Source organism: Dendrobates tinctorius, unplaced genomic scaffold, assembly GCF_039654945.1.
Source record: "Dendrobates tinctorius isolate UK_male_01 unplaced genomic scaffold, ASM3965494v1 ptg000235l, whole genome shotgun sequence".
Lineage (NCBI taxonomy): Eukaryota > Metazoa > Chordata > Amphibia > Anura > Dendrobatidae > Dendrobates > Dendrobates tinctorius.
Window position 1 is genome coordinate 2,961,565 of NW_027361902.1, and position 13,611 is coordinate 2,975,175.

The 13,611-nt window shown below is 46.5% G+C and overlaps 1 protein-coding gene and 2 long non-coding RNA genes across 3 annotated transcripts in view; 2 read left to right on the forward strand and 1 right to left on the reverse strand.

Annotated features, from left to right (window-relative positions):
- WDR97 (WD repeat domain 97) overlaps window positions 1–13,611 on the forward strand; it is an 850,927-nt gene that overhangs the window by 673,589 nt on the left and 163,727 nt on the right. The window lies entirely within an intron of this gene.
- On the reverse strand, window positions 8,860–10,218 carry LOC141060317 (uncharacterized). The gene is made up of 3 exons (XR_012222692.1): window positions 10,053–10,218; window positions 9,248–9,316; window positions 8,860–9,003 (listed from the first exon to the last, which is right to left on the reverse strand). It is a non-coding gene; the product is annotated as an uncharacterized lncRNA (long non-coding RNA).
- LOC141060318 (uncharacterized) lies at window positions 11,985–13,467 on the forward strand. The gene is made up of 3 exons (XR_012222693.1): window positions 11,985–12,150; window positions 12,810–12,878; window positions 13,126–13,467. It is a non-coding gene; the product is annotated as an uncharacterized lncRNA (long non-coding RNA).

Here is a 13,611-nt window from a genome sequence, read left to right on the forward strand (position 1 = left end):
CTTTTCTTCTTCTTGTCCAGACCCCATGATGAGTTTTCTCATCCACAGCGGCCTCTACAGACTTCCATCTTCTCCGGTCTTCTGCAGCAAATCCCCACACGATGCCCTTAAAGATAGAAGTGTCATTATAATGCTCCTAAATAAAAATGTCTGCAATATACTGTCGCCTCACACTATTCCCCTCCCTCCTCATACTGTCTCCTCTAACATCCCTCCTGTTCACCATACTGTCTCCTCATATATTTACCCCCTCACTCTCTATACTGTCTGCTCACACATACCCCCGACTCCCCATACTGTGTCCACATACATTAACCTGTTCGCTCCCCATACTGTTTCCTCATACATACTCTTTGTCCTCAAATCTCCCCACACACATTAAATCCCCCCATCCCCACTCCAAATCCCTCACAAACATTAAATAACCCCCCATCCACACTCAAAATCACTCAGACACATTAAGTAACCCCCCATCCACACTCCAAATCCCCCACACATTAAATAACCCCCATCCCCACTCCCAAATCCCCCCACACATTATGTACCCCCCACACATTAACCCCATCCCCACTCATTAACCCCCCAAACAATAACCCCCATCCCCACTGATTAATTCCATCCCCACTCATTAACCCCCCACACATTAATTCCATCCCCACTCAATAACCCCCATCCCCACTTGTTAACCCCCATCTCCACTCATTAACCCCATCCCCACTCACTAACCTGCCACACATTAACCCCCATCCCCACTCATTAACCCCCCACACATTATCCCCCATCCCCACTCATTAACCCCCCACACATTATCCCCCATCCCCACTCATTAAACCCCACACATTAACCCCCATCCCCACTCATTAACCCCCACACATTAACCCCCATCCCCACTCATTAACCCCACACACATTAACCCACATCCCCACTCATGAACCCCACACACATTAACCCCCATCCCCACTCATTAACCCCACTATGCATTAACCCCATCCCCACTCATTAACCCCACTACACATTAACCCCCATCCCCACTCATTAACCCCCATCCCCACTCATTAACCCCCCACACATTAACCCCCATCCCCACTCATTAACCCCCCACACATTAACCCCCATCCCCACTCATTAACCCCACTACACATTAACCCCATCCCCACTCTTTAACCTCCCCCACGCATTAACCCCATCCCCACTCATTAACCCCACTACACATTAACCCCATCCCCACTCATTAACCCCCCACTCATTAACCCCCATCGCCACACATTAACACCACCCCATCTCCCCATCTTCGGTGGTTTCTTCAGCTCCACATTGGAGCACACTTACCACCAGCACTGAGCGTTCACTTTGGACACCGGGGAGTGACGTCAGCAGCGTGATCACATGACATGTCACGCTACTGACGTCGCTCTGGCCCGGCGGTCAGAGCTGCAATTGTACTGTCGTCTATACAGACGCCAGTACAATTGTTCCCTGGGAGCTGGCACGTGCACTGCGCCAGCTGTCAGCTTGACAGCTGACACAGAGAACCGCCGACTCTCAAGCCGGGGGGAGGCAGCAGAGTGCAACCGCCAGGGAGGACACTGCGGACCGCTGCATTAGGCGGCCCGGACTGCGCCCCCTGCCGGCTGCACCCGGGGCAACTGCTCCGGCTGCCCCCCCCTAGATACGCCCCTGAGCAGAGCATTACTGCTGGGCAGCACTGCAGCAGAGCACTACTCACCGAATGAATGTAAGAAAGGAATGGAGGCTTTTCTTGTGAGTAACCATATAGAAGGTTACGAATAACAGAATATTATAGGTAGATGGTTGACCCAGCTTAGGGGAAGGAATTTTTTTCCCTATGGAGAAAATTGGCTTCTACTCTGTGGGTTTTTTGCCTTCCCCAGGATCAACAATGCAGAACAGCTGCACTAAAAATAGGCTGAACTAGATGGACATAAGGTCTTCCTTCAGCCTTCAAAACTATGTCACTATGTTACTATGTTACTCCTGGGCACTACTGCCGTGCAGCACCACTCCTGGGCATTACTGCTGGGCAGCACTACTACACACTACTGCTGGGTAGCACTACAGCAGAGCACTACTGCTGGACACTACTGCTGTGCAGTACTACTTCTGGGCACTACTGCTGGACAGCACTACTAGACATTACTGCTGGGCAGCACTACAGCTGAGCACTACTTCAGGACACTACTGCTGTGCAGCACTACTTCTGGGCACTCTTTCTGGGCACTGCTGCTGGGCAGGACTACTACACACTACTGCTGGGCAGCACAACCGCCGGGCACTACTATTGAGCAGTACTACTAGACACTACTGCTGGGCAGCACTACTACACATTACTGCTGGGCAGCACTACAGCTGAGCACTACTTCTGGACACTACTGCTGTGCAGCACTACTTCTAAGCACTACTTCTGGGCACTGCTGCTGGGCAGCACTACTACACACTACTGCTGGGCAGCACAACCGCCGGGCACTACTATTGAGCAGTACCACTAGGCACTACTGCTGGGCAGCACTACAAGGCACTACTGTTGGGCAGTACCACTGCTGGACACTACTGCTGAGTAGCACTACAAGGCATTACTGCTGGGCAACACTACTGCTGGGCAGGCCTTCAAGGCATTACTGCTGGGAAACACTACTGATGGGTAGGCCTACAAGGCATTACTGCTGGGCAGCACTACTGCTGAGCAGCACTACTATGCACTACAGCTGGGCAGCACTATAGCTGGGCACTACTGCTTGGTAGTACAACCGCTGGGCACTACTGTTGGGCAGCACCACTGCTGGGCACTACTGTTGGACAGCACCACTACTGGGCACTACTGCTGGGTAGCACTACAAGGCACAACTGCTGGGTACTACTGCTGGGCATTACTATTGGGCAGCACTACAAGGCACTACTGCTGGGCAGCGTAACTGCTGGGCACTACTGCTGGGCAGCACTACTAGATGCTACTACTGGGCACTACTGCTGGGCAACACTACTAGATGCTACTACTGGGCTCTACTGCTGGGCAGCACTACCAGACACTACTGCTGGCCAGCACTACCAGACACTACTGCTGGGCAGCGCTACTAGACACTACTGCTGATCAGCACTACTAGACATTACTACTGATCAGCACTACTAGACACTACTGCTGGACAGCACTACTAGACACCACTGCTGATCAGCACTACTAGACACTACTGCTGGGCAGCACTACTAGACACTACTGCTGATCAGCACTACTAGACAATACTGCTGGGCAGCACTACTAGACACTACTGCTGATCAGCACTACTGGATACTACTTCTGGGCAGCACTACCAGACACTACATCTGGGCAGCACTACCAGACTCTACTGCTGGGCAGCACTACTAGACACTACTGCTGATCAGCTCTACTAGACACTACTGCTGGGCAGCACTACTAGACACTACTGCTGAGCAGCACTACTAGACACTACTACTGGGCAGCACTACTAGACACTACTGTTGGGCAGCACTACCAGACACTATTGCTGGGCAGTACCACTAGCACTACTGCTGGGCAGCGCTACTAGACACTACTGCTGATAAGCACTACTAGACAATACTGCTGATCAGGACTACTAGACACTACTGCTGGGCAGCACTACTAGACACTACTGCTGATCAGCACTACTAGACACTACTTCTGGGCAGCACTACCAGACACTACTGCTGGGCAGCACTACCAGACACTACTGCTGGGTAGCACTACTAGACACTACTGCTGATCAGCGCTACTAGACACTACTGCTGGGCAGCACTACTAGACACTACTGCTGATCAGCACTACTAGACACTACTTCTGGGCAGCACTACCAGACACTACTGCTGATCACCTCTACTAGACATTACTGCTGGGCAGCACTACTAGACACTACTGTTGATCAGCACTACTAGACACTACTGCTGGGCAGCACTACCAGACACTACTGCTGGGCAGCACTACTAGACACTACTGCTGAGCAGCACTACTAGACACTACTACTGGGCAGCACTACTAGACACTACTGTTGGGCAGCACTAACAGACACTATTGCTGGGCAGTACCACTAGCACTACTGCTGGGCAGCGCTACTAGACACTACTGTTGATCAGCACTACTAGACACTACTGCTGGGCAGCACTACCAGACACTACTGCTGGGCAGCACTACCAGACACTACTGCTGGGCAGCACTACTAGACACTACTGCTGAGCAGCACTACTAGACACTACTGCTGGGCAGCACTACTAGACACTACTGCTGAGCAGCACTACTAGACACTTCTGCTGATCAGCACTACTAGACACTACTACTGGGCAGCACTACTAGACACTACTGTTGGGCAGCACTACCAGACACTACTGCTGGGCAGTACTACTAGACACTACTGCTGGGCAGCGCTACTAGACACTACTGCTGATCAGCACTGCTAGACAATACTGCTGATCAGGACTACTAGATGCTACTGCTGGGCAGCACTACTAGACACTACTGCTGATCAGCACTACTAGACACTACTGCTGGGCAGCACTACTTGACACTACTTCTGGGCAGCACTACCAGACACTACTGCTGATCAGCACTACCAGACACTAGTTCTGGCAGCGCTACTAGACACTACTGCTGGGCAGTACTACTAGACACTACTGCTGATCAGCACTACTAGACACTACTGCTGGGCAGTACTACTAGACACTACTGGGCAGCACTACCAGACACTACTGCTGGGCAGCTCTACTAGACACTACTGCTGATCAGCACTATTAGACACTACTGCTGGGCAGCACTACCAGACAGTACTGCTGGGCAGCAATACTAGAGACTGCTGCTGAGCAGCAATACTAGAGACTGCTGCTGAGCAGCACTATTAGACACTACTGCTGGGCAGCACTACTAGACACTACTGCTTAGCAGCACTACTAGACACTACTGCTGATCAGCACTACTAGACACTACTGCTGGGCAGCACCACTAGACACTACTGCTGGGCAGCAATACTAGACACTACTGTTGATCAGCACTACTAGACACTACTGCTGGGCCGCACTACTAGACACTACTGCTGGGCAGCACTACTAGACACTACTGGTGATCAGCACTACTAGACACTACTGCTGGGCAGCACTACTAGACAATACTGCTGGGCAGCACTACCAGACACAACTGCTGGGCAGCACTACTAGACACTACTGCTGGGCAGCACTACTAGACACTACTGCTGGGCAGCACTACTAGACACCACTGCTGGGCAGCACTACTAGACACTACTGCTGAGCAGCACTACTAGACACTACTGCTGAGCAGCACTACTAGACACTACTACTGGGCAGCACTACTAGACACTACTGCTGATCAGCTCTACTATACACTACTGCTGGGCAGCACTACTAGACACTACTGCTGGGCAGCACTACCAGACACTACTGCTGGGCAGCACTACCAGACACTACTGCTGGGCAGCACTACCAGACACTACACACTACTACTGGGCAGCACTACTAGACACTACTGTTGGGCAGCACTACCAGACACTACTGCTGGGCAGTACTACTAGACACTACTGCTGGGCAGCGCTACTAGACACTACTGCTGATCAGCACTACTAGACAATACTGCTGAGCAGGACTACTAGATGCTACTGCTGGGCAGCACTACTAGACACTACTGCTGATCAGCACTACTAGACACTACTGCTGGGCAGCACTACTAGACACTACTTCTGGGTAGCACTACCAGACACTACTGCTGGGCAGCACTACCAGACACTACTGCTGATCAGCACTACCAGACACTACTTCTGGGCAGCGCTACTAGACACTACTGCTGGGCAGTACTACTAGACACTACTGCTGATCAGCACTACTAGACACTACTGCTGGGCAGTACTACTAGACACTACTGGGCAGCACTACCAGACACTACTGCTGGGCAGCTCTACTAGACACTACTGCTGATCAGCACTATTAGACACTACTGCTGGGCAGCACTACCAGACACTACTGCTGGGCAGCACTACTAGACACTACTGCTGAGCAGCAGTACTAGACACTACTGCTGGGCAGCACTACTAGACACTACTGCTTAGCAGCACTACTAGACACTACTGCTGATCAGCACTACTAGACACTACTGCTGGGCAGCAATACTAGACACTACTGTTGATCAGCACTACTAGACACTACTGCTGGGCCGCACTACTAGACACTACTGCTGGGCAGCACTACTAGACACTACTGGTGATCAGCACTACTAGACACTACTGCTGGGCAGCACTACTAGACACTACTGCTGGGCAGCACTACCAGACACTACTGCTGGGCAGCACCACTAGACACTACTGCTGGGCAGCACTACTAGAGAAGAGAGAGAGAGGATTCAAAAAGATTTAAATAAACTGGAGAAGTGGGCAGTAACTAACAGAATGGTTTTTAACAGGGAGAAATGCAAAGTACTACATCTGGGCAATAAAAATGAAAAAAGCATATATAGAATGGGAGGAATAGGGCTAAGTGACAGCACATGTGAAAAAGACTTGGGTATACTAATAGATCACAGACTGAATATGAGTCAACAGTGTGATGCAGCAGCAAAAAAGGCAAATGCAGTTCTAGTATGTATTAACAGAAGCATACAGTCTAGATCACGTGAAGTCATTATTTCCCTCTACTCCTCTTTGGTCAGACCTCATCTGGAATATTGTGTCCAGTTTTGGGCACCACATTTTAAAAAAGACATCAACAAACTGGAGCAAGTTCAGAAAAGAGCGACCAGAATGGTGACCGGTCTGCAAACCCTGTCTTATGAGGAAAGGTTGCAGGATTTGGGAATGTTTAGTTTGCAAAAGAGAAGACTGAGAGGAGACTTAATTGCTGTCTACAACTATCTAAAGGGCTGTCACATTGTAGAAGGATCAACTTTATTCTCATTTGCACAAGGAAAGACTAGAGGCAATGGGATGAAACTGAATGGGAGGAGACACAGATTAGATATTAGAAAAAACTTTTTGACAGTTAGAGTGATCAATGAGTGGAACAGGCTGCCACGAGAAGTGGTGAGTTCTCCTTCAATGGAAGTCTTCAAACAGAGGCTGGACAGACATCTGACTGGGATGATTTAGCGAATCCTGCTTTGAGCAGGGGGTTGGACCAGATGGCCCAGGAGGTCCCTTCCAACTCTACGATTCTATGATTCTATGATTCTACTAGACACTACTGCTGATCAGCACTACTAGACACTACTGCTGGGCTGCACTACTAGACACTACTGCTGAGCAGCACTACTAGACACAACTGCTGATCAGCACTACTAGACACTACTACTGGGCAGCACTACTAGACACTACTGCTGATCAGCTCTACTAGACACTACTGCTGGGCAGCACTACTAGACACTGCTGTTGATCAGCACTACTAGACACTACTGCTGGGCAGCACTACTAGACACTACTGCTGATCAGCTCTACTAGACACTACTGCTGGGCAGCACTACTAGACACTGCTGTTGATCAGCACTACTAGACACTACTGCTGGGCACCACTACTAGACACTACTGCTGAGCTGCACTACTAGACACTAATGCTGGGCAGCAGTACTAGACACTACTGCTGAGCAGCACTACTAGACACTACTACTGGGCAGCACTACTAGACACTACTGTTGGGCAGCACTACCAGACACTATTGCTGGGCAGTACCACTAGCACTACTGCTGGGCAGCGCTACTAGACACTACTGCTGATCAGCACTACTAGACAATACTGCTGATCAGCACTACTAGACACTACTACTGGGCAGCACTACTAGACACTACTGCTGATCAGCACTACCAGACACTATTGCTGGGCAGTACCACTAGCACAACTGCTGGGCAGCGCTACTAGACACTACTGCTGATCAGCACTACTAGACAATACTGCTGATCAGGACTACTAGACACTACTGCTGGGCAGCACTGCTAGACACTACTGCTGATCAGCACTACTAGACACTACTGGGCAGCACTACCAGACACTACTGCTGGGCAGCACTACCAGACACTACTGCTGGGCAGCACTACCAGACACTTCTGCTGATCAGCGCTACTAGACACTACTGCTGGGCAGCACTACTAGACACTACTTCTGGGCAGCACTACCAGACACTACTGCTGATCACCTCTACTAGACACTACTGCTGATCAGCACTATTAGACACTACTGCTGTGCAGCACTACTAGACATTACTGCTGATCATCACTACTAGACACTACTGCTGAACAGCACTACGAGACACTACTGCTGGGCAGCACTACTAGACACAACTACTGATCAGCACTACTAGACACTACTGATGATCAGCTCTACTAGACAATACTGCTGGGCATTACTACTAGACGCTACTGCTGGACAGTGCTACTAGACACTACTGCTCATCAGCATTACTAGACATTACTGCTGATCAGCACTATTAGACATTACTGCGGGGCAGCACTACTAGACACTACTACTGATCAGCACTACTTGACACTACTGATGACCAGCTCTACTTGACACTACTGATGACCAGCTCTACTAGACACTACTGCTGGGCAGCACTACCAGACAATACTGCTGGGCATAACTACCAGACACTACTGCTGGGCAGCACTTCTAGACACTACTGCTGGGCAGCACTACTAGACACTACTGCTGGGCAGCACTACCAGACACTAGTGCTGATCAGCTCTGCTAGACACTACTGCTGGGCAGCACTACTAGACATTACTGCTGGGCAGCACTACCAGACACTACTGCTGGGCAGCACTACTAGACACTACTGCTGAGCAGCACTGCTAGACACTACTGCTGATCACCACTACTAATAATAATATAAATTCACCGCACACTCAGAGGAATATAATGCCAACAAGTGTTCATTTTATTATGTACAAAACATGTGGGAGCCAAAAAAGAATATATGGAAGCGATATACATATGACGACGTTTCGGCTCAGCCCGAGCCTTTATCAGTTTATCGCTGCAAATAAAGAAAGATACATCAAAACATATACAGAGAAAAAACAAATGCAGAAAAAACAAAAGAGAGAATATACAACACCATATAAACATCACATTATCCAAATATAATACAGTGATAAAAACACATATATATACATACAATTTATACTGCTTTCATGGAGAACATGGATGTACGGAACAAGAAAAAAGGCCCAGTAAACTAGGACCATAATAAGTAGAATCAGGGGAAAGAAAAGGATTACCTGAATCCGGTTTCAGATCTTTGAATAAATAGGAAGAGAACTCCCAAGAGAATAGCCCAAGAGAAACGGCTGAAAGGAATTTGTCAACATCATGGTTAGTAAAATAGATAAAGTTGTAATCGTAGTTATTCTGGTTTTCTAATATGGTTGTCTGTGTGTGGTATTCAGTGCATCAGCATTGTGGGGAAAAATACCATCCTTGTAATGAGAAGCCTTATGCTAACCTACTGATCATAATAATAATAATAGAAGAGATTAAGCATGTGGTAATGCCATCAGATAGGGCAGTAAGAGTGCTCGCCCACAGAGTGTCAAAATAGTGTAGTTAATAGGGAAATATACACATAAAGTATAGCTAAATCAGTGCTCGCATCGCACTGAAGTGTATTACGTGCGTTGTGCAGGATGTGCACAGAATGACCATTATAAAACAGCGCTCTTATAAGAATGCAGGACGTCACACATCATGTGCGTTGTGCAGGATGTGCACAGAATGACCATTATGAAGCAGCGCTCTTATAAGAATGCAGGACGTCACACATCACGTGTGTTGTGCAGGATGTGCACAGAATGACCATTATAAAACAGCGCTCTTATAAGAATGCAGGACGTCACACATCACGTGTGTTGTGCAGGATGTGCACAGAATGACCATTATAAAACAGCGCTCTTATAAGAATGCAGGACGTCACACATCATGTGTGTTGTGCAGGATGTGCAAAATGTCATCTAGTAGATCGCTATGTAACAGCGCTCTTCTGAGAATGTGGATGTCATTTGGGAGGAGGGGGCCTGTGTCGGTTACCTGTAGCTGTAGTGCTGTAGAGCGGCGCTCCCGCGCCTGGCTGCAATGGCGTCATGCTATACCCCTCGGTATGCGGCTGTATTTATATAGGAGCCCGGGTGGCCGCATCCGGCCGGAAGTGAAACCCCTGAACCGGAAGTGACGTCGCGCTGTCTTAGTATAGACACTGCGCGTGTCTGTGATGGTTGTCAGGGTGATCAGCAGGTTGGCGTCCCTGTAGTTTATCTAATAGCGCCGAATAGTGTGTGTATATTGCGTAGAAGCAATAGTATAATTATATAACATGAAGACAGCATCACCAAATTGCAGAAAAATAAGAGTCAAAATAGCTAATATATAAGGAGGCACATGGGAAATAGTGAACCATGAAAAGAAAAAAAGAAAATGAAATCTGTAAAGGGCAAAAACAGAAAATAATATGAAACAAAATAGATGGTAAAATAAGAAAAATAAAAAGAAGAAAAAATAAAAAATAAAAATAAAAATGGAAATAAAAATAAAATGTAGATAAAAATAAATGAAAAAATTGAAACCAAAAACAACGTTGCTGACCTTGCGCAAATAATTACCTATGTGTGCATTGTATATATAGGGTTATGGAAAATAAAAATAAAAAATAGAAAATAAAAATCCAAAATAAGTAGGAGTCCAGTGGGCGGAGCAAAACTCACCTAGGATAATAGTATATTAGCGAGTCTGTAAAATAACAGAAAAAACAGAGAAAAAGTTATGAGCAGTTATAGGAGCCAGTCTATTTCTCTATTCAGCCCCCTAGGGGCTAGAGTGTCTAACTTATGTATCCAATAAGTTTCTCTCTCTCTTAATAATTTGACATGGTCGCCCCCTCTCCTTGGGCGTGGTACATGCTCGATTACCTGAAATTTTAATTGTGCCACTGAATGTCGATATTTAGTGAAATGTTCAGGTAAAGGTAACCAGTTTTTTTGACACCTAATTGTTGATTTGTGGCTGGCAATACGGTCCTTGACATGTTGGGTTGTTTCCCCTACATAGAGGAGGCCACAAGGGCATTTTACCAGGTAGACCACAAAGTTCGAATCACATGTATAGTAGCCGCGTATAGGGAAGGATTTACCTGTCCTTGGATGGGTAATACTGTCCGATCTAATCACATTCGAACAGGCTGCGCAACTTAGACAGGGGAATGTACCGCAACAGCGAGAGGCAAGTAGCCTCTGCGTAGTGGTAGGATTTTACTGCCTATGTCAGCCCTAACCACTTTATCACTATACATGTGATTCGAACTTTGTGGTCTACCTGGTAAAATGCCCTATTGGATACATAAGTTAGACACTCTAGCCCCTAGGGGGCTGAATAGAGAAATAGACTGGCTCCTATAACTGCTAATAACTTTTTCTCTGTTTTTTCTGTTATTTTACAGACTCGCTAATATACTATTATCCTAGGTGAGTTTTGCTCCGCCCACTGGACTCCTACTTATTTTGGATTTTTATTTTCTATTTTTTATTTTTATTTTCCATAACCCTATATATACAATGCACGCATAGGTAATTATTTGCGCAAGGTCAGCAACGTTGTTTTTGGTTTCAATTTTTTCATTTATTTTTATCTACATTTTATTTTTATTTCCATTTTTATTTTTATTTTTTATTTTTTCTTCTTTTTATTTTTCTTATTTTACCATCTATTTTGTTTCATATTATTTTCTGTTTTTGCCCTTTACAGATTTCATTTTCTTTTTTTCTTTTCATGGTTCACTATTTCCCATGTGCCTCCTTATATATTAGCTATTTTGACTCTTATTTTTCTGCAATTTGGTGATGCTGTCTTCATGTTATATAATTATACTATTGCTTCTACGCAATATACACACACTATTCGGCGCTATTAGATAAACTACAGGGACGCCAACCTGCTGATCACCCTGACAACCATCACAGACACGCGCAGTGTCTATACTAAGACAGCGCGACGTCACTTCCGGTTCAGGGGTTTCACTTCCGGCCGGATGCGGCCACCCGGGCTCCTATATAAATACAGCCGCATACCGAGGGGTATAGCATGACGCCATTGCAGCCAGGCGCGGGAGCGCCGCTCTACAGCACTACAGCTACAGGTAACCGACACAGGCCCCCTCCTCCCAAATGACATCCACATTCTCAGAAGAGCGCTGTTACATAGCGATCTACTAGATGACATTTTGCACATCCTGCACAACACACATGATGTGTGACGTCCTGCATTCTTATAAGAGCGCTGTTTTATAATGGTCATTCTGTGCACATCCTGCACAACACACGTGATGTGTGACGTCCTGCATTCTTATAAGAGCGCTGCTTCATAATGGTCATTCTGTGCACATCCTGCACAACGCACATGATGTGTGACGTCCTGCATTCTTATAAGAGCGCTGTTTTATAATGGTCATTCTGTGCACATCCTGCACAACGCACGTAATACACTTCAGTGCGATGCGAGCACTGATTTAGCTATACTTTATGTGTATATTTCCCTATTAACTACACTATTTTGACACTCTGTGGGCGAGCACTCTTACTGCCCTATCTGATGGCATTACCACATGCTTAATCTCTTCTATTATTATTATTATGATCAGTAGGTTAGCATAAGGCTTCTCATTACAAGGATGGTATTTTTCCCCACAATGCTGATGCACTGAATACCACACACAGACAACCATATTAGAAAACCAGAATAACTACGATTACAACTTTATCTATTTTACTAACCATGATGTTGACAAATTCCTTTCAGCCGTTTCTCTTGGGCTATTCTCTTGGGAGTTCTCTTCCTATTTATTCAAAGATCTGAAACCGGATTCAGGTAATCCTTTTCTTTCCCCTGATTCTACTTATTATGGTCCTAGTTTACTGGGCCTTTTTTCTTGTTCCGTACATCCATGTTCTCCATGAAAGCAGTATAAATTGTATGTATATATATATGTGTTTTTATCACTGTATTATATTTGGATAATGTGATGTTTATATGGTGTTGTATATTCTCTCTTTTGTTTTTTCTGCATTTGTTTTTTTCTCTGCATATGTTTTGATGTATCTTTCTTTATTTGCAGCGATAAACTGATAAAGGCTCGGGCTGAGCCGAAACGTCGTCATATGTATATCGCTTCCATATATTCTTTTTTGGCTCCCACATGTTTTGTACATAATAAAATGAACACTTGTTGGCATTATATTCCTCTGAGTGTGCGGTGAATTTATATTATTATTGGTAATAGGACCTATTGGTCCATTACACCTGCACCTCATTACTAAGACTTGAGTGCACGCTATCTTTCTAGATCACCACTACTAGACACTACTACTGGGCAGTACTACTAGTCACTACTGCTGGGCAGCGCTACTAGACACTACTGCTGATCAGCACTACCAGACACTACTGCTGGGCAGCACTACTAGACACTACTGCTGATCAGCACTACCAGACACTACTGCTGATCAGCGCTACTAGACACTACTTCTGGGCAGCACTACCAGACACTACTGCTGGGCAGCACTACTAGACAATACTGCTCATCAGCACTACTAGACACTACTGC